Here is a 25,699-nt window from a genome sequence, read left to right as displayed (position 1 = left end):
TCAAAGACAAAGGAGTTGGGGTTAGAGGCATGTAGTGAAAAACAAGACTTTCAGTTGATGTTCCTGAGTTCACGTGTCCTTTCTGTCTGCCAGATTTCTAGGAATAACCTCCTCACTCCAATTTTTCCCACTTTTAGTGTTAATTTCTCTTTCAGTCCTGTCCTGTAGCTGAGTTACACGTGGCCCTGGCACAAAGTGAGGTGCATTCCTGTAAGCCATTAGGGATATTCTTAGTGCTGGTTTTTTCCAGCCTATTAGTTTTTGTGCTAGTGCTGTGCTGGTTGCCTTTAGCAATGCACTGTTTGGGTGTATGACTCCTGTATTTGCTTCAGGCCACAGCAGTATCAGTGTTCTGTGTCGTTTCCATTTTGTCTCAGGCAGCCCTTGCACTCATTTGAAGTAAGTGTGGCCTTTTGCCACTGACAATTGAGAATGCTGGTCCCTATTATGTGAAAAACATGATCCTCCTAGATGTTTAAAGCCAGTAAACGAAATGTTTATTGGGAAAACATGAAAGGAAGTGAGAGCCTGAGTGAGTTTCATGAGCTCTACTATTAAACAGTGGGGTAGTTTATCAAGGTGAGTTAATCCAAGACCTTCTCTTTTATTTCTAGATTATTTTTACCAGGCTGCCAGGAGAACATCCTAGGAATTTTTCTACAGCCCTTCGACTTCATTATGGAAGTGTTCAGTATTATCACATTCTTGATTTGACTTCCATGCTTTGCTAATGACCACCAAACACCTCCCATACGGCAAGTCTCTCAACTTACACTTGCAAACTTCACAGCACCAATATTCTCCACTCTCAATGGAGAATTAAATTAACAACAATTAAATTCTCCTGAAATGCTCATTTCCACTTGCACTGAGTGGTACAGCACTTTCTAGTCTGCTCACAGGCCCCACCCCGGATTATTTCCTCAGTACCACTAACTCTTCATCAGTTGCCTCTTTCTCTTCTGGCTTCTCCTGCTGTCATTTCACACTTGATTGCCTTCTCTCTGGCATCTCATATAATGGATATTCTTCTGCTATATTTCATTTTACTTCTTCTACATTTTAGGATAATCAGAAGGGAACATCAGCTGCTCACTGTCCAGTAAGCCTGTCCTGTACCCTGAAATTATATCTACACTGTCCATAATCCTGGCAGAGGCCTCCAGCCCTGACACTGACCCACAACACATGGTCACCTGCCCACCTGAAATCAATGATATATAAGATAAGGACAAAACTGGTTCAATTACAGCAGCAAAGAATTCCTCTGCTTTTCTCAAAATATCTTCATTGTGCAGCTCACTGGCCTTACAAGTACATTGAAAATTTCTAAATGTGCTACCTTCAAACTCCAATTACCATAATTACATCTCATAATTAATAAAGTAAAAGTAGAAGCAGTACTGCTTCTGATTTACATAATTAGTATAAAATCCATGCATGGTTCAAACAAAATGCTGCAACCAAATTTTGAAACTTGATAGCACAAACCTAAGACCATTATTTTTATTATTAAATTTAAAATAGCTTGATTTTTAAGGACATGGAATATTTTCATAAGAGGTGTAAAATTTATGTGGACAAAAAAAAATCTATTAAAATACTGAGATACTACTGGAATAGACACAAAATGTTCCTTACCCAAGTGTGACCATTTCCATTGGAAAAGCATCTACAGAGCATTAATTAAATCCTGCTTTAGCATGACAATTCCAAAAAAGAAAGCTTTGAAGAGGGGCTTCACAGGCTTTTCCTGAAAAAGAAAACAGGGAAAATAAGTAAGTATATAAATAAATAAATAAAATCTAAGCACACGCTTGCGAAACTGTAAAAGCTGTTTTGACCACCTGGTCTCTAGAATGGATCCCAGGAAAACCAGGTGTGGGCAAATGTTCAACTTATGAAGAACTCTCCAAAAAAGCTTTTCAAAGGACACAGCTAGAGCTTTGTGGCCCTAGTGACACAGGATGAAAACTGATCTGAAATCCCTCTTCTTGTCTATTTAAGGCTATCTACAGTTATACTGCTTTTGAGAGGTGACTATGGCCTTACTGCTGAAGAGCTTGGGGGTATTTCTTGCACAATGCAGGATTTTCACTGGGGGGCCATATCACAGTTTTACAAACCTAAAAAGGCAATGGTTCATTCAGTAGCAAAAAAGCGCATTGCAATCCTAAAAAAGCATTATTTGAAACAACTAGTCATTATCACATCCAAAATATTTTGTTTCTATTATAAAGAAATTTTAAAATTGAGTCATTCACTGCTAACTTTCTTCACAGTGACAGCACCCAAATTTCTCTTCAAAATTACAGATGCCGAGTTACCACAGAATTCTTATCATTTTAATGTTACAATAACAGAGATGATAGTTTTCTTAGCAGAAAGATAAAGAGATTACTGCATTCTAAACCTGAGATGGAAACAAATTTCTTCCTCTAAATTGTGTCACCCTCTCTCCACAGAAAGAGTGATTATAATCTGCAAGGGGGGGCAGTAAAGCCCTCCAGAAGCAAGCCTTTCATAACTTCACCATTTTTCACAGGCAAGTATAATTACAGTTTTGCATAACCATCTAATGAGAGGAAGTCCTTTCTTGCAGTGTTAATAAAGGACCTTGCATAACATGTTAACAAAGCAATGGCACTCTATGTAGGTAATGTCATTGTGTAATTAGCATGCTCATAAGATGACTTAAGATTACAGTTTATCTGAATCTAATAACTGCCTATCAGCTGCTTTACCATTCTGTCTTTTTCAATATATCTTTCCTCATGAATGGTTTGAGTATCCACCCGCTCAGTGCAGAAGCACAGAGGGAATAAAACAAGCCAGTAACAAAACAGAAACCAAAAAAAAATTAGTTTAGGAGCAAAGAAATGAATAAACATGGAAAAGAACCCAGCTTTTTCACATACCTAGACATGTATTTTAGGACATGGTGTCACAAATATCAGACTTTGCTATTCATTTCTAGATGGTACAACATTTGAAATGATATGAGAAATGACACTGGGAATGATACTGGCCTCTTCATACATGGTATAGAAGTAGAGAGTGGGAAGCACTGGACAGTTCTGTAAGCCACTTAACAGGCTGCTTTCACAGGACACTGCCCTTGGTGGAGCACTCAAATTCAGTATTTACCAGCAGCCAGCATCAAGTCCTGGTTGCTTCTCCTCTCCTGCAGCCAGAGGCTCACAGGCAGAGCAAAGCAGAATTCATCAGTCTGGTAGCAAAGGTGGACTAGAATCACCCTCCAGCTTCCAGTTCTGCAACTTGGACTTCAGAAAGTGGCAATAAAGAAATAACCAGAACTGCAAGAACTCAGCTTGGAACAATGTAATGCTGATTCATGAACCCCCATAGAGAAATCTTTTTCTATCCCCTTTTCTCTGTCAGACTCAAGAAAGAAAGCCAAGTGAAGGAAAAAGTAGAGGATGACAGAGGATAAGTTTGAGTTTGGCATGTTCTTTGTAATGTGTAGGTTTCAGAGCTGGAAGGGAGAAAAGTCACAGTTTTGGAGACCACAAATATTCAAGCTCCTGAGAACAGTGAGGACCTCAATAAAGACAGAAATTAGGCAAAGAGCATTCCATACCTCCCAACTAAGAAACCTACAAAATTACAAAAAAATACAAAAAAAAATTTAAAAAATACACATAAAATTTTCCTTTAAAAGAAAAACAAAAAATGCATCTCCCTGAAGTAGTAACTGTAAAACAAATTAAGACATTTCCAAGTATTTGCTAACCTACTTACAGGCATCATTGCTCCCTTGGGCCTTTGTAGCCTTACACCTTCCTTAACGGACTAGCTGAATAGGTAAATGGGTTATATCAGGCCAGGAAATCAATGTGTATACTGTGTTCTCAGCCCCAGATGAGCTTGTCGAAGCCATTTTATTATAGCTGGAGGAGCTGTATTGATCCCAGCGTTAACTACTCGGAGGTGGCGAGCAATCCGATGAAGATGCGTCCTGCCGTCCATCCAAATGCTCTCTCCCCTCAATAGTCCTAACAGAGTTAAGTGTGTGCAGATTGAATTAATTTAATGTTTGCTTAATCAAAACTGACTACGCTGGAGCCCAAATTCTATTAATTACTAAAGGAATCACGCTAATGCTGTAACATGACGTTAGGCTGGAAAGGGCTTTATTTTACTATGACAAGAGGGGAGAAGGGTCAGAGGGAGAATGGTGGGGGGAGAATTCAGGAGTTATTTCATAAAAATATTTTTTATTTCACATTCCCCAAACAGAGAGAGTTCAAACTTGTTTACTTTTTTTCTGAAATGGTGCTATTGTCAGCCAGCAAAATTTCCCTTCAGTGAATTGACAGGCACAGCAAGTTAACTTCATACTTGATGATGAGGAAGAAAGAAGTTGCAACATCATCCAGATTTATTTATGCAACAAAAGTCTTCTCTTGAATGAAACCAGATGCAACTGCTCTAAGTACTTATTTCTATTTAGTCCTAGGGTTAATATAATGGTTTTCTTAAAGACAGTCAGAAGAAATTCCTTCTTCACTGTCTAATAAGAAAAATAATTTTCCCAGATTTTTCACGCATGACAGCAATGGGCTACAAGTAAACAGAGAAAGTAAATTCAAATAAGAACTGTTTGACACTAACTTAACTAAAAGATTTTCAACAATACTATCTAGGCATCAGCCAGTGCACATGATGGGTTCAAATGTTCATGGAATATTTAGCAGAGAAGCAGAGGTAAGATTTCCAGCAGAGGTAACTTTTCCCTAGGAAAAGCTTAAAAACCAAGGATAAGTGCATAGTGTTTTGCTCTAACAGGTGTTCCTGATCATTTAAAAATCCATCACATCAAGTATTTCACAGAGGGAAGGTTTTTTTTTCTTTCTTTCCCAAAAGTAGTTATTTCTTACAGAACTTCATGGTGCTGCATTTTCTTAAGCTAATTTTGGTGTTAAATTATCTGTCTTCATTTGCAACACCAGGTGAGTTTGTTTCCTTTTCCTCTTCCTAAGTAGTCTATAGATGAAAAGAGTGAGTTTTGCAAGGGAACAAAATAATGTTGATTTGATTAATACAGCTGTATGCTTACAAAGCACACAGTGAGTGCTAAATAACCAACAGTAGCCAACTGCACAGATTAGCTACATAGGAAACATACATCCTGGAACAATGATTTTATTTCAAAGAGAAGAACAGTCTGTGCTCTTTTCTTACACCCCAATTTACCTTTTCAGTTATGCTATAAAATATGTTCCCGATTACTAACTTTGTTATGAAAAAAAGTTGACTTTTTTTTCTTGCAGGCATAGAGAGACATCACAGCAAAATAAGTAGAAGAAAAAAATATCTCTGCTTCTCATGGTCTTCATCACTATTATTTGAACTTAATGTCAGTCTTGACTTCAAGAGTTTCTCAGATACATTTTAATCTGAACAGAGAAGTTTTGTGCAATCATTAAACCAGAGAACAAATTCCATCAAAGTATAGAAACATTACTCCAAGAAACATTGTTCAGTAAGTAAGAAGACCAATGCCTCAGTACCTGTATTGCAAAACTAAAGCAGATCCCAGAAAGGCAGGAACTTTCTAGAATTAATCAGAAGGTAAAGAGAAAAAAATTTGAGGAATTTAGGAATTGTTTTTCCCCCTTCTGTTAAAAGTCTTTGTGATGGCATCAGGAAGAATTCTGCTGAAAAGATGTTGGTGCAGTCATTACCACTGTGTTCCACAGGAACTGAACCACAAATTCAAAATTACCTGGGTGCTAAACACTGGCCAAAACAATCTGAAAGCCAAACTTATTCCCACAGAAAGGGATTCAGCTTTGAGTCACATTTGAAAAGGATGCCTTTGGAGTTGCTCAACTTTCTCCCGCAGCAAATCTTCATTGCACGTTGCGAAGCAGTGAAATTTTTAACAGAGCCACAAAATATCTAAAACAAATAACAAAAAAAGCCCAACAGCAAACAACTTGCAAAATAAGATTGTCTCATCTGAGAGCAAATGAGAGAATTAATTTTCTGAATCATGTACATATGAATCATAATTTCTTCCCTCCATACTTTGACTGTTACCAGGATTATTGATGTAGACATTCCTTCAAGAAAAGGATCTTTTTCAACTTAAAAACTATTACCCTATCAAGTATCATAAATGAGCTTGAGGAGAAGAAATCAAACCCTGTTGTTGATACAAGAATGATAACTGATGAGTAAAGGTGCTAAAAATGCTAAGAAACATTTTGAGGCTACTGTAAGCATTTACACTGTACTTAAATTTTAGCTCATATATTTATTTATTTAATGCAAACCAAAATTCTCATCTTGCTTCTGAGATAAGAATATTCCTTTTGCCAAGTGATCATTTTCCATTGAAGTGCAATGTTTGAAATCTGCATTTCATGTCAGAGGTGGCTGATGTACAGAGGGAGCAGTGAAACCCAGTGTAATGAAATACTGTTTTTTACAAGCCATACTTTTGCACAGCATCAAGATCCTTCTGGGTTAAAACACCAGTAAAATGAAAAATTCTCATTACAATTGATTCAAACACGTCAAAATGCATTTTACCTTAATCAAACTACCCTGCCCTTCACTTTTCAAACATTTCTAAAACATAAATTATATCTCACATTACAGAAAGAAACAAAACTGGCTGCTTGAAACCATAATAATTGCAAATTGCAGCATTGACACCTCTGAATTAAAATTACAGGAGAATTCACATCTAGGTTGTTTGAACCACTATCTACAGTCATTTGATATATTATAGGATCAGAATAATTTTAAGACGAATATAATATTCTTCCCCATGTATTTCATTAGTGAGGATCATTTGGATAAAAACAGAGCTCTGTTTTTGAAGTCCACTGACTTGGCAGAGATAACTGTTAAGAGTTCAGTGTTTGTGGAATAACAAGCTCTGAATGACAGTGTTCTCTCCTATTTCTCAAGAGTACAGCTTTGTCATCTACCACTGTGATCCCAACAAAGAAAAATCCAGATGTCTGCAAATTAAAGGAGAGCTGGATGACATTCTGCTGTTAATGCTCAGCATACATAAATCATTGTAATAAGAGAAGATTGTTATATTAACCTTTGTCACGCAATTTTCTTTTTCTCTGTAAGAAATAGGAAAAACAACAAATTAGGTGGCACAATAATTCTATTTTGAAGCAGAATGGTGCAGAGAACTTTCATCCCCTTGCCAGTCACATGATTCCCACTTACCTGGGATGTTTTATGTGCCCTGTAAGAAGTCAATAGTATGCGTACATACTTCAACTGGTATATTGCTAGAAAGATGGAAAACATCTTACAGATAAATCATCATTTTAAAGGAATAGATACTGGTAGGCAGGAAGCCATGAAATTTAACCTTTGCCCTACCAAAAATCCATCTTATGGCCACTGAAATGCTTTAGTTCCCTCCGTCACTTATCATATATGGGAAATGGGACATTAAAAATTCCATGTATTAGAAATGAATAACCAAAATCTGTGTCAATGCACCAGCCCAGCTGCTGCAATGTACAAATGTAAGAATATTTTCACACATGGGTAGGATTTGAACACCCACCTCAGTGGAATCCCAGGGAAGAGTTAACATGTCCCATGAAGAGACCCAGTAATATTTTAGGTCTCTGGTGTATAGAACACATATTCATAGTGTGTAAATTAATGCTGGAAACTCATCCTCATGCCAGAGACCTACCATTCTCCCAAAATCGTTTGTTTTGAAAAGTTCCAATTATAAATAAATAACTAGTTCTCTAACCAAATAAACAGCTAAATAAATAGGTGTCCAAGTGAGCTGCTTAACGTAGGGACATGGTGTCATGTGAAGCATCCTGGCATCCACCATGGCTCCTGGGTGTTTTGCTGCAAGTTTCATCACTATGTCACAAACTCTCTTTTTCAAGAGCACAAAACTGGGTGAATAGAAAGGTTGAAGATGGAGCTTTCCAAGCTTAAAAAGTAAGTTCACAATCAAATGACTTCAAAGAAAGATTCAAACTGGTTTTTGACCATTTCTGCAGTGGGCAAGAGGATAATTAGAATACTTATGTGAAATAAAACAAGAAAATATAATAATTTGGAATAATTTTTTGCATCATTTCAGTACATCCATATTTCACAAAGTACCTTAAAGTAAAATAAATATTTTAAAAGACATATAAACCTAATCCTCACAATGGAGTACAGATAGATAAAGCCAATGTATTATCAACAATCTAAAAAAACCCAGGGTATTGCTCTTCCCTAGTTCATATGACCTAGTTTTATTCATCTTAATTCAATTTTTTTTATTATTTCAACTGTATATCAAACTTGCCTTCTTATTCTTCCTACAGTCACCTAGTCGCTTCAAAAGTGTCCCAATACATACCAAGATTAAGACACAAGTAAATTTTTAAAAAATATAAGGGGGAAAGGCACTCTGGAAAACTCTTCACATTTTTTTGCGACAGAAGCATCTAGGAATGTGAGTACAATTTCAGAAAATTTGACACACAGTTGATGATTTCAGTATGTTTGGAAATAACCTGCACATTCCCAAGGAAACACAGGCTTTAATTGAGGACAATATTCTATGCTACTGGGCTATCACACTAATTCCTCTATGGAAAGGATGACAAAAGTATTATGAACACATTGCCATGCTGCAAAGGTTGAAGAATGGCAATCTACTACTGCAGCAATATTTCTGTTGCCTTTTCCATACCAAAGACCCCAACTCCTAGGGAATTTGACCTCCAAAATCAAAAAGATTACCTAAAGCCAGAGTTCACACTCTTAAAGCACTGCCTGAGCTGCTGCTGCACCCAAAGCCAACAAAACTACAGTAATTAAAACATACAATAATTGTAGATCACTTTGATCCACAGTTTTATATTTTTTCCTAGATTCTTTTCCTCTGCAAATAGAAACAAAGGCTGTTATTTCAAGAAAATGAGGGAATATGCTTGAGATCCCACTCGACACCTTTAACTATGGATTAAAAATAAAAAACAATCACAGCACCAACAGCAGTACAAACAAGGAGTTGAGATAATATTTCTAAATTTACCTTGATGGGTACTTTCCATATGGATTGTAAGCTGACAGGCAGCTGCAGTACAACAGGAGCCAGTGATAGTGTGCAAGCTCCCAGTTCTGGCCTTATCTTTCCATAAAGATAAATGTAAACAGGTGGGATACATCTGCTAAACTACACTGGAATTATCCTTTGTTTTTATTGCATCCATGTTACAAAATAGTACAGTTTTGCATGAATCTTTAAACTTCCTGACACATTTTCTCCTGAAATGTATTTTTTTAAAGTATGAGTTTCAGAATTTTTTCCACTTTTTCCCCAGTCTCTTTGTTGCAGGAAGCATAATGTACTTTATTTTTGTGATTAGGGAAATGTAGAGGGGAAAAAATGAAAGGAAATAAAAAAAAAAAAAAATCACATCATACTCCAGCACTGCAACTTCTTACTGCAGTCAGAAATTGCATCAGCAAGCTAGTCTTGCCTCTGAACGGTCTCTCTGGAACCAAGGAGAACCAGCTGGAAAGGAAAGGAAACAGCAGAAGAAGGAAAGAGCTGTGCAGCAATTCCACATGAGCAGGACTGCTCAACTCAAGGTGAGTCTGCCTCCACCATTAAATCATTCTCACTGAGTTTGGCTTCCCAGGCTAGAGTGGTGCTAAGTAGTAAGATTTGATTTAATGAAAATTCTCGATTTTTTTATCCTTTTCTTTCCATTCCCCAGTTCACACTTCCTCATGCTTTCACACAAAAAATCTAAGCCTTTCGATTCACCCAACTGTAGAATCCTTCAGGAGCATCAGGGATGCATTCACCATAAGGCTGGCCTTGCACACTGTTAAATTTCAGAATGTAAGAGATTTTTTGCTGCTCACTGATGTTTTCCAACCAGAACAAAAGGCAGAGCTTCAATTCTAAGCCTGCCACAGTGTCACTGAGTTGGAGGTTCCCAACATTCCAGCCCATGTTTTCATCTGCATTCCTGCAACTCCAGAGGTAAAAGAGGCACCAATGAAGGAATAACAATGAATCTCAAATAAAGAGCTTTTTGACTAAGAATTAGCTTGCTCTTTTATCGTTTCTTTGTTGTTCTCTTTAGAAATAATTGACAAAAATCAGTTTGCAATTTGCAGAATTTGCAGCTGCATGATTTCAGTTACAACTGTTAACTCAGAGAAGTTTCTCAGCTCTATGCTGAGCCCCATAGACAAATTCATTTAATGTTCTGAACTCAGTTTGCAAAAGACTGGTCCTCTAAAACCACAGACAAAAACCAGTCATGTTAATGACAGAAAGACAGCCCATGCAATCTCTCCCATGATTTTGGTTTTGGTAACATTTATAGAATTTTCATCACCACAATCTCTTTAAAAGGGAAACATTTCAGTTCTGAAGGCATCTAGTACTAACTGGAAATGTTTTTCCTGGAAAATTCAAGACAAGGATTGAAGTACAGAAGTACAATTAATTATTTTTAATTATGTTTTTCTCAATCTCCATCTCTTCTTTGTGATAAAGTCACAAATAATGAAGATGAGCAAGAATGAAACTTATACTATTTAAGAATTGACAAAAAAAAACCCCAAACAAAATAGAGTTTGGGAACACAACCAAAACACCAAACTCCATTGCACTTGATTGTAACCACACTCCTTAGTTTACTACAAGAAAAAGGCCAGAGGAAGCCAATAGAACTGCAGGAGTTTCAGTTAATTAAAAAAAAATTATAACTTGTATATCTGATCCCACCATTTTAGTCCAGCTATTCAAAACTGCACATTCTGTCAGTTTGTAGCATACACATTTCTGCACAGTTCCCTACAGGATCAGTAAAGGAGAAACACCCTTGCATCATCTACCATGACCTTCCCTTTAAACATAAAAATTCTCCTTTTTTTCTGTGCTGCATATTAATTTATTATAGTGAGACAACAGTATCAGCTGTCCATTTAAGTTATTTTAGGTTCGTTTACAGCCTGGTCCTTGAAACTCTATCTTTAAATATCTCAAACATGTATATACTGTGTTCTGAAGAGCTTTCATGGAGAATGTTTATTAGTCACTTTGATCTAATTCATCACAAAAGAAACCATCTTAAAGTACATAATGTTCTCCTAAAGTGACACATGCTGAAGCTGTTATCCTACTTTTAACCCGTGCTTTCAAGGATCTGAACCCGGCCTTACGTCGTCTAAAACTTAATTAAAAGAATGCTGTCAATATCAATGTCAAAGTAACTTGTCACCCTATGAATGAGAGCCTCAGTCGATTTTTCAAACTGTGCCAAACTTTCGAAGGGCTCTTTCACTTTATAAATCAACTAGCAGCTTAGAATATCCTGGCAGCACCTTCAAGGAAGGAATCAAAATGACAGGAAAAGAGGGGATAACAATCAAAGCTTGACTGAATACAGGTGTTTGAGTTTACAGACGAACCACAAATGCCTGGATCTTTGACAGCTGTTGATGTTATCAGTTATGTGCAGCTATTATTGGCTCCGGTCTTAGGGGCTGTAAGGCCTTTCCCTTAGCAACATCTCTGTGGCTGATAACATTTGGCTGAACTTTCAGATCTTAACCTCCCTTCTGACTCTTTGCAGTCAAACCCGCCTAAACTGATCAGAGGAAGAGACACGCAGTGGGAAGACAAGTAAAATATTATTGACTGGACTGTTTCATGTCTATTAGGAAGAAAGAGCAAGGGAGGGGAGAGCTTTCCAACTTGACAGGCTTCAAGATAATCAGGGAAGGAATCAAGGCAACAGAGTAACCCTTAGAAAAGTAAGAAAGCAATGGCTTATGAGAGGTCATTGTTCTACACAAGGAACAAACACGGGGTGATATTTTATTAGGCTCCAATTTGAGTTCCCCCATTTTAGTACTTGCATTTTTTAGTGCCGCCACTTAATAGGCCTGGAGCAATTTTATGGCACACAATACACTATTAGAGCTACTTAAGTTTTCAGCCTTACTTAAAGCATACACAGATGAGTAAATTGTTGAGATTCTCATCAGATCAAACTGTGCTCCTGAGCATTTTCAGAAGAGTCACGTTTTTAAGTAGTTTTTAAATTCAGATTTGGCACTTGCTATCAGTGTTTTCTGGGCAAACTTTCCCCTGTTCCTCTAGCAGAAATCAGGGAAAAGCAAACTTCATTAAACAGCATGAACATATTTGTGAAGTTGCTTCACTGGAAATGGCAATTTCTCTGCATAGCTAGACAGACTACTCAAAATTCTGTGTTCCTCCCAAGTAAAGCCAGGAAGTTCTCTACACATCTATACACATGCAAATCATCAATCTGATGACCAGATCGAGCTCATCATTTTAAGATCAATAAATTACTAGCCAAACGAATAAGCAATGTAACACATGGGGCTCTCTGATCTCTTCCAGGGATGTAAAAGCAGCCCCAGAAACTTGCACAGCATCCCACAAGATCATGGTTTGGACCCAATACCCCAAAAGCTCCTGTTCCTCAGTGGAGCAGCACTGGGGTGTTAGCACTGCTTGTGAGCAGGAGCTCCTCATTTGTGCTCCTTACAAAGCCCTTCTCCTTCAGAAATCCCAGCTGGGTGTCACTCATGACACACTGGCTTGGGGTTTTTTCAGCATTTTCACATTAAGTCTGGTTCAATAAGTAATCCACCTTTTTAACATTAGAAGTTTTGATCTTTCCTTGTGTAATATGCCTACTTTTTACCAAACACACTGTAAATCCCACAGGAAAACCCTGCTGAACACAGTATGTGTTATTGCCACGCCATATCACACAGCACAGATCATTAAGTGACATCCATATGACAGTAACAATAATAATTGAACAATGGGAGGAAAAGACATAACTGAAGACTGTGTTGCAAAAACAAAAAAGGATTTGAGAATTATGCTGCATGATATTTACACGAATAGAATCCTTTGGATTATTATCTTTTGAAACAAAACAGTGCTGTTATACATGAGTTGCATCCCCAAATACAAACTCAGAGGTGTAGACTGCATCTATAGATAAGGCCCAGCTGCACAGAAATTATCAGAGGTACCATGACCTACATTAGCAGACTGACATTATACTTTTTTTATTAATAGAAATCAAGAAATAATAAGTCCAGTTTACCTTTTTAAAGATTTAAGAATCTAAATACTATTACAGTTTAAGTTTATAATTCTATTTTTAAAAATCGTGTTCAGCCATAAAGATGTCACCATTTCAACCATCAAGTAAAGGTCACATCGGCATTCAGGATACAACTTAACTATTCTTTTTCATGCTTCGACTTTGAATCCTTGCATCTGCACTTACATGGAGGTAACTGCTAGAATCATAATCATATATTTAAATTAGTCACTAGGAGAAAATTAGAATGTTTTGGAAGAAAATTAGACGTGAATGTTTCAAGAATTCATAATATTCTTTAGGCATCTTTTTTGTTTTTTTTTTTTTAATATATCCATCTTCCTTATAATGCCCACACTGAGAAAGGACCAACCCCAGGAAGACATTCAGGGGTACACATGTTAATAAATGCTATAACATTCAGTCAGAAAGCAAACTGGGAAGAGTGACAAATCACACAAATTAGTTACTGAATTGTGAATACCAAAAAAATTCACAAAAAAGCCACACATAAATACTAGCCATAGAACCTAGAACAATGCTTATTAATGCAAATAGCCCACACAGTTATGATTTCACTGAAAACTCAAAGGGAAAAAAAAAGATTGCTTTAACATCTCTCTGTATATGTATTCAGAATATATTCTCTATATTAGCCACAATATATTATAACATTATTAGAAAAAAAAAATAGAAGGTCAGTAAAGCCAAGGAACTTATGACAAACATCATCATACACTGGCCCTAATTCCATATAACACAGCAATTGAGACAGAACCCTTAACCCACTTTTACATTCTCCCCAGCTCTTGAAATCAGCTGGCACCTGGATTTTCCAATTTACACACCAGGGGCAGCAGCCCTTTATAGGTCATGCACCAGCAGGACCATGTGCTGCTCAGAGCTCTGCCTGCCCCCAAAGCTGATCTGCATGAGGATCCCACAGCAGCACCTCTTCCAACCCTCACCAGACCCAACCAGGGCTGGAGCAGCCAACTCTGATAGGGGATGTTTTTGTCAAAAAGTCAAAGGCATACGGTACACAGTCAAATCTATTGCATTTTTTCATCACTTTTGGTACCTTCATTCATTTGGTACCTATATTCATTTCAGATTGCAGTTAAACAGCTGATTTGGCCATAAAAAGAATTTGGGAAAAGGGGTTCTATCTCAGAAAACTAATTATAACACTTATCTATGGTTCAGGAGAAATTAGAGAACTATCCCTACTATCATTATGTGACCATTCTGATAAAATTACATGAAAATGTGAGCTCTTGCCAAAGAAACTGATATCAATATATTTTACAGTGTGTCTTTTTTATCAAGAAGCCCTTAAAGAACAACAGCCAATGACAAAATTTAAGTTCTTTTTAGGCTGGAATAGTGATATTATGAAGCACATACTTTTCTTGTTACTTGCAAAAAAATAATCCATATTTATGTGAGGAGAGTGAAATTTATGATGTTCAGGTTCCCAATATACTTTTGTACTACTAATCTTTTGAATGCTGAATTTCTCCTTCATGTCTTAAGAAAGGATTTATTACCCATCAGAATGTCTAAAATGTCTGAAGAAAACAAGGTCTTCAAGGTAAAGATGCACATACTTCTCCCTAGCTTCAATTATACTGTTTGGTTTTTTTCCCCACATTCTCTAAAAACAGTTCTGTACTTTTTTGGATGCCTTCAGTCCAAAAACTGCAGCATTTCTGCCCACATCACTACTTATATTTTGGTACCTCAAAATTTATTTGGCCATTTTAAAAATTTCCTTTCTTAAACTTCAGTCCAAACACATCATATTTCACATACAGACAATTACCCCAGCCTTTAATAGATCAGTTAAATTTGAATTTCAGAAGAGGATTCTGGTTACAACTTGAACTGCAGAGAGGCCATCCTCCCTTCTTAGTACTTTTATCCTTAAGTCAGCAGCATTTAGGACAGCACTTGTGGTGAGAGCTCATTTGTACACTGCAGCATCGTTATGAAAGCCTTTTATCCTCAATCATTCAACCAATCCAAAAATGGAGAACCATCTTCAAGAAACAAGCCCTAATAAATCTCTTTCATTTCCTTTTAATTTTAGGCAGATAAATGTTACACATCCTGATTTGAAGGCTCTCTGGACGTGAAATCACTCCGTAAAAACTCAAATAGAATTTAACCCTATTGTAGCTAACTCAGGCTTCCTTCTGTTTCAGATGTTGATTTCAAAAGATCATGACCAAAAAATTAAAACACACAGTATAATTAATGACAAAAGGAGCTTGTAATATTTAACAGAATTCATTTCATCCTCTTCTACCACACATTGGAACAGTCTGACCTCTGACACAAGATCATCTTCCCAGCCATAATTTGCAAAAATCAATGACAAGGTCTGTGGATGTTACATTATTTTGGGAAGAATCTTGACTAGTGAAGGAAGAGATGAGATTACCTCCAGAAAAACTAAGATTATAGTGCAATGTCAACAGTAATATCCTTAAGCAATTGAGTCTTTGACCAAAACAACTTCAGGAGACAGAGTAACCAAAGTAAATGTAACTACTCAAGATGTAATGTACAGTTCAGAGAAAAACATTTAGTCCTGTCCCATAAAATACAATCATGCAACAGCAAGGTGACAGTGGTCCTAGAGAGAAACAATTTCCAATTTCATTCACTTTTCATTGAAAAAAGAATAAAAGACTGTATTTTTTAAAATTTCAATGAAGGAACCAGGGAAACAATTCTATTTTTATGTTTCATTTTTGCTTTAGAATGTGCTGAAAAAGGTTAAACAATGGAGGACAGCACTATTGAAACCTTACTTTGTTATTCTTCTATGCAATTTACTTTTTCTAATAAAAAGCAGGTGAAAATTGTGATTGAATCTACAACATTCTCACACCATTCAAACTTCAGCATTTCACACAGATAGCAGACATACCTTTTTTTCCTTACAGAAGTAAGGTGAGGAGCTATTGGTGCTGCCTCTGATGGTGTCTGTGATAGTAGACTAATCTCTACCATCAGTTAAAGTGATTGCCATTAAAATCTTTATTAGCAATTAGCATTACTGCTTGACTTCCAGATTTGCCTCTACTTACTGAAGAAAGCAGGGAAAGGCAGCAGTCCAGTGAATGCCAGTGGATTTAAATGGAATATCAATTAAAGAAAAAGGTAAACATTGCAATGACCCAACACTGTATATATGAGCAGCAGCAAGTTAATGGATAGGAAATCTGTAACTGAGAAAAAACTGGCCTATTGTGTTTTAGGAGGGGATTTTTCTGCTACAGCACCATTACTCATTTCACTTCCACAACAGACTTTCTCTCTATTCATTTTTCCCATCTCATGAAAGCTAATGTTGAATTCCCAAAGCTGTGATCATCAGGTATAAGCAAAACCCAGCCAAATAAAGTCACCTTACTACACAAACCTAGCAAGTCTTATGGTTTAGAACCTTTCCAAAGTAAAAATGGAGTTCTTGTGCGCACAGCTATGCAAACGTCATGGATGTTTCTTGTAATAAATACAGAAAAAGTTACATCAGATATAAAGTGACTGTCCTTTATTTCTGTGGATTAAAAAACTTCATTGCAAGCTATTAGCATGTTGTTTAAAGTTAACTTGGGTTAGTTTTCAATTGTGCTTCATTGTCAAAAATATACATTTCTTGCAAGTTGACCTGCTTTAAATGAAGAGTTTCTTCTTTTTTCTATATCCAACCACCCTCAGGATAGGATATAGAAACACATATACACCCTCACCAGAATGCACCATGTAGTTACTCCTAGCTTCAGAGTTCCAGTTAGTGTTACAACATTGCATACTGCAAATGAAGTCTACAACTCCCAGCTGATTTTATACAGAAATTGAAGCTACAGAATGTAGTGCTGGAAAGAGGGATAGAAAATAGGGCTCTTAGGATCGATTGCTTTATTCCTACACACACGTCGACATTCCCATGCAAACTGTGACCTCAGAAGTGCCCTGAAGGTCTGCACTCCCTGGTCTCTAGGTGTGCCAAAGCTCAGGTCACACAGCTGCAATTGTACTTCAAAAGAAAATTTTGTATACTGCTTTTTAAATGTAATCAATAACAAGTAAAGAATTTGGATTTACAAAGGATTGGTTTTTATTCAGAAAAGCATGTTACTTATTACTTAAAGCTGCAGTAAAAATCTATTCTGAAATAATAACGAATTCTACACTTTTCTGTCACCCAAACTTCATGCTTACGTAGATCTTAACACAGTTATGCAATCAGCTGGCCAACATCAGCCTCTGGATAAGAACGAGGTCCTCTCCAACCCTTTGGCTGCTATCAAGTATGCAGAAGTTAAATGCACAGATGAAAAAAATTTGTCTCAATTTCATATTTCTGCAAAATGGTAATTTTGTACTTAAAATGTGCAAGATGGATGTTCAGAAATATAGGCTGAAAGCCTAAATTATACTTGGTCATAATTTATGTAGTACAGTCCCAAAGAGATACAAAAAAGGCAGAGCATAATTTATCTGCTGGAATCAGAGATAGCTTTGCTAAAACTCCCATTTATTCTATCCCCCATAGTCTTAACCAGCCTTTGTCCTTAGGGCGCATTCTATTTAAGCTTTCCATATTGCTGTTTGATCACACATCGTAGCCTATAATTTCTCTATCATCTGGAGCAAATTCAGCTCACAAAAATTAGGATCTCCATCATAGCAAACACTGCATTTCTAAGATACAAAGTATTTATAGCAATACAAAACTGTTTGCATGTAAAACATCTGTCAGGGGAACACGCACTTTAATTTTGAGCACAATATTAGATCAGAGGTACCCAATACTTTGAGAGTGGCTTCACTGTAAAGAACCTAAATAGAGAAACAGGATGTGATGAATATATCAGGCACAGCTCTCTCCATGGAAATCTCATATAATCTCACCAAAATCAATGGGACTAACCATGGCTCATGCCAAAACTGAATTTATGTTCATTTTTTAAAATATAGTATTTTATTTATGACAATAAAGAAGTTTAAAAGGAAAAATGAAATGGAAGTCTGATGTGGCACACATAGGAAAAGCCTGGAATTATTCTGTCTAGCAACAGTTTTCCCAAATACACTTTGATGTAGCAAATTAGCTCAAAATTCAAATCAGAGACATCCAGGTCAATTAAGGAAAAACTCTTGAGCTCTAAAACTTCAGTCTTGGTTTTCTTACTCTGTCAGAACTGGGCAGGATCTCTTTGCACGGAGGCAATGTAAAACATCTTTTTGCACCAACACTATTTTTTCAGAATCCAGAGATTGTTCTTACCTTGTTTGCATTGAACCAACACCTCAGAATGTTAACAAGCAATGCTGTTGCTGCAGCTGACAGTGCCAACCTTGCAGTGAGACAAACTGTGGTTGCACTGACTTGGGCTCATTAAATATTTCCATGGTTCTTTTAATCATTAGTATTGCTATCATAAATATTCAGATGTTGACAATGTACTTTTCACAATAAACACTATTCAGCTGCAGATTGGCTGAATTCCAATTAGAGTGCTTCTATTTTGCCTCCCAAATTTCCCCTGAAGAATATGATACTCCTCTCTTTTTTCCTTTGCTTGAGAGTAATTTTATCCACCATTTTATACCAGGTTTATGGTTTACTACAGACAGGTTTGCATTTACAAGGTCTTATTTGTCACAGATTAATTTAAAACACAAAACCTCTGAACTCTGGAAAACTTCTGCAAAGTCACAATGCACATGAAACATGAACCAGCAGCTTACAGGCACCCCTGGGTTCAGTTCAGTCCCTAAAAAAGACATCTCCACTTAATATTTACAAGCCACATTCTTTGCCACATTAGATGGAAAGCATTAGGAATAATGGACAGGTAATTTACAAATTTTTTTGCTTTGCCTAGGGGTGAAGGGGGTTGTCTTTTGATCAAAAAAGAAATGCAGCTTAATTTAAACTGAAATCGTGAAATTGCTTCCATTTGGGATGTTTAAGCAAAAGAATGAAAGCAAACTAAGCAATTTCACATTTGTGGTTAAAAATCATTGTAAAACACTCTAAATATGTTTCTAGGTCTTTATTCAGCCAAGAACGGGAAGTCAATTATATGTACTGCTCTATTCCTAAGTACCTAGCACTCTACTGGAGTAAAAAGTTGATATACCTCAATTTTTCCATCATTCCTGGTTAGCTGGGAGTTCCACCCATATAAATAAAGATGAGCTGACTTCAGTTTTTCCCATCTTCTCTATTTCTAAACAGAAAAATAGAAGTGTGCCTTGTGTGAAATGAACTCTTCAGTAGTATTGAGGTATTTGAGGAAAAGATAAAATGGACAAAGGCACACAGTGATCCTTGGCTTCCCTGCCCAGGCTCCAGCTGGCAGGGAAGCTTTGCCTTCATAGGGATGTCAAGACTCTAATTTCACAGAATCCATCTAAAACTTAACCTTATTTGGACCAACTAAAACCTGCCATTCCCTACACACAAGAAGCTCCAGCCTCATCTAATCCAACCATGTTTCATTAAAATTTCTTGCTATTTCAGCCATACAGCAAATGGGGACAATACGCACTGAGCAGCCACTACACTTGAAGATTTTCAATTCTGAATCTCACTAAAAGCAAAATAAAATTTAAAATCCCAATGACCTGCTGGTATTTTGCAGCCAATAGTTGTCTGACATTTACTCTTGGTGAACTTGCTGCTTTCAGCAGTCCAGGGCATTTAGAAAAGGAAAGGAAGCTGAAGCTCTCCTTGTAGAGTCGGGCATTTAGGAGCACTGGAAAAAATATGACTGCAGCTTTCCTTGCATGTTTAAAAATTACAGGATTGTTTACAGATGGTTTCTGAGCATAAAATCCTACACTTATGGAAAATTCCAATAAAGCAACAAATGTGCAATAAAATTCATAGGAACAAGACAGGGATTTCAACAATTGTCACACGTGCAGGTGTATGAAGAACAGCAGTATCACTAAGTGATCTGTACAGTAGTTTCATCTCAGGGCTAAGTATTTTAAATGAAAAAAAATCACAACAAAATAATTCAGCTGTAACCAGAATTACAAATTCGAGGACTGTAACTCATAAAATCAGATTGTGAATCATCTCACTTCCCTTACAACCTGCCTAACACACAAAGGCCATCACTTTCTATACATGAATATACAGGAAATAGGAGAGGTAAAGGCTGCATTGGTCTGGTAGTTTTGCATTCATGTCTGCCAGTGAAATATTGAAGTCCCCTCTGTGTGTGTGTTACAGGTATTTCTGACACCACTAAAAATGAAGAGACACAGAATATAAACGATACTGGAGATACTGTTTTCCTGTTGAAGAAACATGGTTTAGGTTTTAGTCATTTTCTCTTTTCATGGCAACAATTAGGGGATATAAAAAGAAGCCCAGGTTGTGAGGGCTGTTCTTAGAGTGATCACTTATAAAGGAGTTTGGCCAAACAAAAGTGTATCTGGAAAATTATGGATTTTCAAAGAGCTTCAATGTCATCAACCTGCTTTAAGGGAAAAAAACCTTAAGTTTCAAAAAATTTTTCCTTGGTAATGGAGAAGTGTTACACACCTTAATTGTCTATTTTAGCAATCAACAGGAAAAAGAAGTCTGGACTTAGGAATTAAGCTCTGAAACCTGAATTCCAGGTTTTATGACAGAATCAGTAAAAGATAAATGAAAAAATATCTAGACAGCCTATAATATGCGAATTTGGGCATGTGGGGTCCTCTAGATCTTCAGAAATAAATTTTAAAAAATGCAGAAGAAACATCCACACAGAATCATATAACATTTCAGATTATGAAATCGTCCCATTTTGAACCAGTTCATGAATGTAAGCAGTTTGGGCTACACAAAAGTTCTACCTGCTATATGTAGACAGTGGTACAACCTTCTCAAACTGAATGCAAGAATTTACTCCAGCCAGCTCAGTTTCTCACTCAGCTTCCTCCCTTTATGAATGGGCATTTCACACATCTCAGTGGAATAACATTTCTTTGCCTCTCCCAAACTCAGTGAGCCTGATCAGGGAATGGTACAATATTCACCATGGTGGGAGAGCAGCCTTCAGTGGAAGAAGCTCTTTCTACTACAAAAATAAAAAACCAGAAAACCAACATAAGGAAGTCATTTCCCAACTCCAAGGCTGAACTTGTCTTTGAAGTGTAAAATCCTAGACTCATCATCATCCTTCCTGTAAGAATTTCAACAGCTCATTTGTATATTTTTGGTATTAGATATCAGGTACGGTTTTGAGGGGACATTTTAAAAATAATTTTATTTGTTTAGCATCAACTTCTCTTCATTTTAAGCTATCTTTATTTGGCATTAAATATACTAAATGGAAATGGGAAGGGCTCATCTGGGCAGTGTTATAACTTTGGCTCCTTCACAAACAGTAGAATTCTCAAATTTCCCCAAATAACTCTGGCAAACAACTACATCCATTAGGATTCTTAGAGCTGCTTATTTCATGGGGTTGAGGAGGGGGTCTGGGAGAGCTGAATCTACAAAAAAATGTTCCAGGTCCATTAAGCACCTGCATTCTCCATGTCCTTTATTTTTAGAATACAACAAGAGACTAAGAAGAAATACTATCCATATCAGAAATAAATATCCGCTGATAAACATTCAAATGCTTCCAATTGTTTCCTTATCCTGTTCCTTTAGAAAAAAAATAGCCATTTCATAAAGGTGTTACAAACTAGCTAACCGTTCTTTTTTTAATTCAAAAATGATTATGGTAGGTAAATGACCTAGGAATCTTTCATTTGACTAAGATATGGACTGGATTTTCACTAGTACCAGCAATATGGGTCCTCTACCTCAGATTTTCACTTTAAATGAATTTTCATTTAAAATTCTCTTGCAAAAACTGCACTTTGGCATTAAGATAGCAGGCAAAGCATTTCCGATTTCCAGCTTTGATATACCAAGGAAAGAAAACGTTGACAAGAAAGTTTTTGAAACATGCAAAAGGCATCTATATCAACCCATCAAGGAGACTCAAAAGTATAAAAGTTGCTATGGGGACTGTTCACAACACTGAGACAAAAGGGAAAGCCAAGCCTCAAAATGCAAAACGAGGGGGGGGGTCTTGCAGAATATGCAATTATCCACATGCAATCCATGCCCTAGTGAGTAAAATGATGCTAAACATTTTAAATATCCAACTGAGCCCAAATCATAACAGGTACAGGGAAAACTCTTTGGAGAAAATTTCTCATAGAGAACATGTGCCTGCTCAGCATTATGCCCTCTTTACAAAGTAGGACTAGGATTTAGAGGCAGAAGTAGGGAAGTCTCCAGATTACATTGTCTAAAACCTAATTTTATTGACCTAGACACCTTTTTATTTTCATACTTAAAAGCTATTTTCTAAACATCCCATGGAATTAGCTTCTTTTGCCTCAAGAAACAATACAAATAAATCAACGAGTAAGCTATGTCCACCCTTAAGACCTTCTACTGCTCATTCATTTTAATCAAATTTCCCATATTCTTTGACTTTCTATCCCTGATTGCCTTGAGCTATGTATTGCAGCTACTGATGACATACAAATGTTAATTTTGTTCAAATTCAAACACAATAGAGAAGAGCCCATTTTAAAGACTACTTTGCAAACATCACACTTAAAAGAACTGAATTAAACAGACTAGAGAAAGGAAAAAAATAAATTCATTTGAGTGGATCCCTATGTTAGCTCTGTCAAATGGTTTTCAGGCTCTTCAAGTCTAAGACACTGATTTCTTTCCTTGAAACTTTAACAGCTGCATATTCTATTAAAACATACATAGAAAGAACTCCTTTAAAAATAAACCAATTGTGAGGCATCCAAAGAACCAATGATAGCAAACTTCATCCATAGTAATTAAGGGTAATCCCCGTGACAGCAGACACACAGCAGCTGTGCAGCAGTTAATGATGCTTTTTGTTCTTCTTTTGTCATTTTTAATATTTATTTTATTCAATTTCCCTTCCATGCTTTTAAAAGGAAAAAAGTTAAGAATGTAAATTAGAAGTGTAAACAGCTATTTTGTTGGAGAAAAGAAGTAGCAAGAAGTACTGCACTTATGGTCTGCATCAGTGCTAAGATAAACTGTGTTCCACACTGAGTTTGCAATAAAAAGCTCAGGTTTTACTTTCTCTTAGATATGTGACCAACAATACTTTGCAGTCACTAATCCAAATACAGCATCATTGTGGTCATCATTTAACCAGAGATCTCCTGCTGGGTCTTGCTGCTTATGTCAGATTTGCAGCTACATAAAAACTCCTGGAAATTACATGGCAAGAACTTAAAAGAACATAAACAATTTGGTAACTGCAGCAAGGTTTAGCTTCCAAACAAGGTCTCCTCTACCTCACGCCTCAGGATCATTACATTAATTCATAAAGCAAACAAGGTGCAATGAGACCACTTCCATCTGAGATGAAACAAAGTTCCCCCACACCTCATCTCAAAAACTGCTATTGCTTAATCTGATCAAATAAAATCCTGATCAAATAAAATTAAGAAAAGTTAAATTCAAATTCCTTGGATCATTCAACATCACCTCTATGGAAGGCTTCTAACACTCACCACAGGCAAGTCTGTTATTCTGAGAAGCCTCTCATCACCTCATATTTTCTACACTGCTAATTTCACTTGTTTACTTTATAACTGATTTAATAAACTTCCTGTGTTTCTTTTTCTTCTGTACTCTTCTTTAATTTTTCCAGAAAGATTTGGTTTTTTTGACAATGTGATTCCCAGAAAACATACCTATTCTTCCAGAATACACATGCAGGCCCCCAAGCATGTTTCTAACTATTAAGAGGTTTCTGACAGAGAATAAATTCTGTCCAAGTGTGCACTACTTTAATATTTGTGCATTCTTGATGCCTCAAGGTGCAAAATCTTCAGCCTTTTTTTTCAAATAGCAAAGCAACAGCAACTTCCACCAGTGACCACTAAAATGAATCTATTGTGGTTTACTGCCAATCCTCCTTTTCCAAGCAGGTAAAACAAACATTAAGTCCCCATATTAATTCATTTCAAACCCACTCTCTAACATTGTCACGGGGCATCGAGACATTATCAAGAGGAAAAAGCCTTCTTGCAAGTCACAAAGGTACTGTACATTTATTATGACTAAGAATGTGATCATCATAAATTAAGTATCAGTAATCAGGACTTTCTTTTTAATTGCTTTTGACTAATGCCAGTTTCCAAGGCATCCTCCATGCACTTCCAATGGTTGACTGCATTGTTGGATACGCAACAAGAAAAATCAGAACTACGGTTACAAGGGGGAAGAATAACATGAATATTTAGACCTGATCTTGAAACACTGGACCTGTTTCATATGGCTTACACAGCCTATCTTTTAACCCTGAACATGTTAAGTATCAGTTCTTCCTCTGGAGACTTGAAGATCTAGGGTTAACAGCCTTCTGCTTTAAAAATTCATTGAGGTACAAACAAATGGTATTGCTTCCAATGCATATGCATTGCACCAAGCCAAGGGAAAAAAAACCACGTTACCCCCTACAGGATACTTGGCAATTAACTCCAGCTATGTCAGCAATTTTTTGAAAAATTTCCTAAACATGAGGAAATCTCATCTTCACCGTATGAAAGACAAAGCTACTGCAGTGACTCTTCCATGCATTACAATGTGTGTGTCTTACTTCTTAACCAAGCCGCTAATCACGCAAATTATTGCAACTAATTACATCTGAAGGTCTAATTAATTCTTTCAGTACCACATCATTTAGTACGCATTCACAACACAGCACCTGTTTTGAAAATCCTTGCAGTTAATTTGTTTATAAACAAACACTATTTGCATAAAATGTTTAATGAATGGTTTAACAGTTAGTACAATACTCCAGCTTTGTCTTAGTAGATTTGAGGTCATCGAAGGCCACAATAAATTAATTTTAAACTATACAAATTAATTTAAATAGTATGTGTGAATTTCTCATTAATAAAGAAAACATTTCTAACATGTTAATTAATATCTCTGTAACAGGCCAATTACTGTCTGTACAAGTGCATCCTACAGTCAAACCCAAAAGATTTTATAGGGTTCTACTCTAGTGGACTGAAATATTCCAACTCACACATACATGGGACACATGGACAAGTCACAGTCATATTCAGAACTTACTTTCAGAAGTCAGATAAGTTTCTTTTATGCAATTCATTAGCCTCTTTCAATATTTTTATCGAGTATTTTAAAAACCACTTGGTCACAGTTGTATTCAAAACTTACTTTCAAAAGTCAGATAACTTTTTTTATGCAGGAAATTAGCATGTTTCCATATTTCTAATAAGTATTTTAAAAAACATAGAAGACTGATAGTATGTATGTCATTTCTGTATGGAAGATTTAACTGATTTAACTACACTTTCTCTTTATTATCCCTTTATGCTTGATAATGCTCTTTTCTTGCTTAATAAATAAATAATATTTTTTTTGCTATAACATGTTCCTTAGTAATAAGCATTCTGGTTAAAGGATTAAAGCTTGTGTGCAGTGCTCTCACTCAGATGTG

General features: G+C 36.5%; 1 long non-coding RNA gene across 1 annotated transcript in view; it reads right to left on the bottom strand.

Moving 5' to 3' along the window:
* Window positions 1–25,699, bottom strand: part of LOC119705669 — a 98,622-nt gene that overhangs the window by 23,128 nt on the left and 49,795 nt on the right. Inside the window, exon 2 of the long non-coding RNA XR_005258293.1 lies at window positions 1,642–1,753. This is a non-coding gene — a long non-coding RNA (uncharacterized LOC119705669). The remainder of the gene's footprint in view (window positions 1–1,641; window positions 1,754–25,699) is intronic.

This window comes from Motacilla alba, chromosome 11 (assembly GCF_015832195.1).
Source record: "Motacilla alba alba isolate MOTALB_02 chromosome 11, Motacilla_alba_V1.0_pri, whole genome shotgun sequence".
Lineage (NCBI taxonomy): Eukaryota > Metazoa > Chordata > Aves > Passeriformes > Motacillidae > Motacilla > Motacilla alba.
This window is presented reverse-complemented; position numbering and strand designations above follow the sequence as displayed.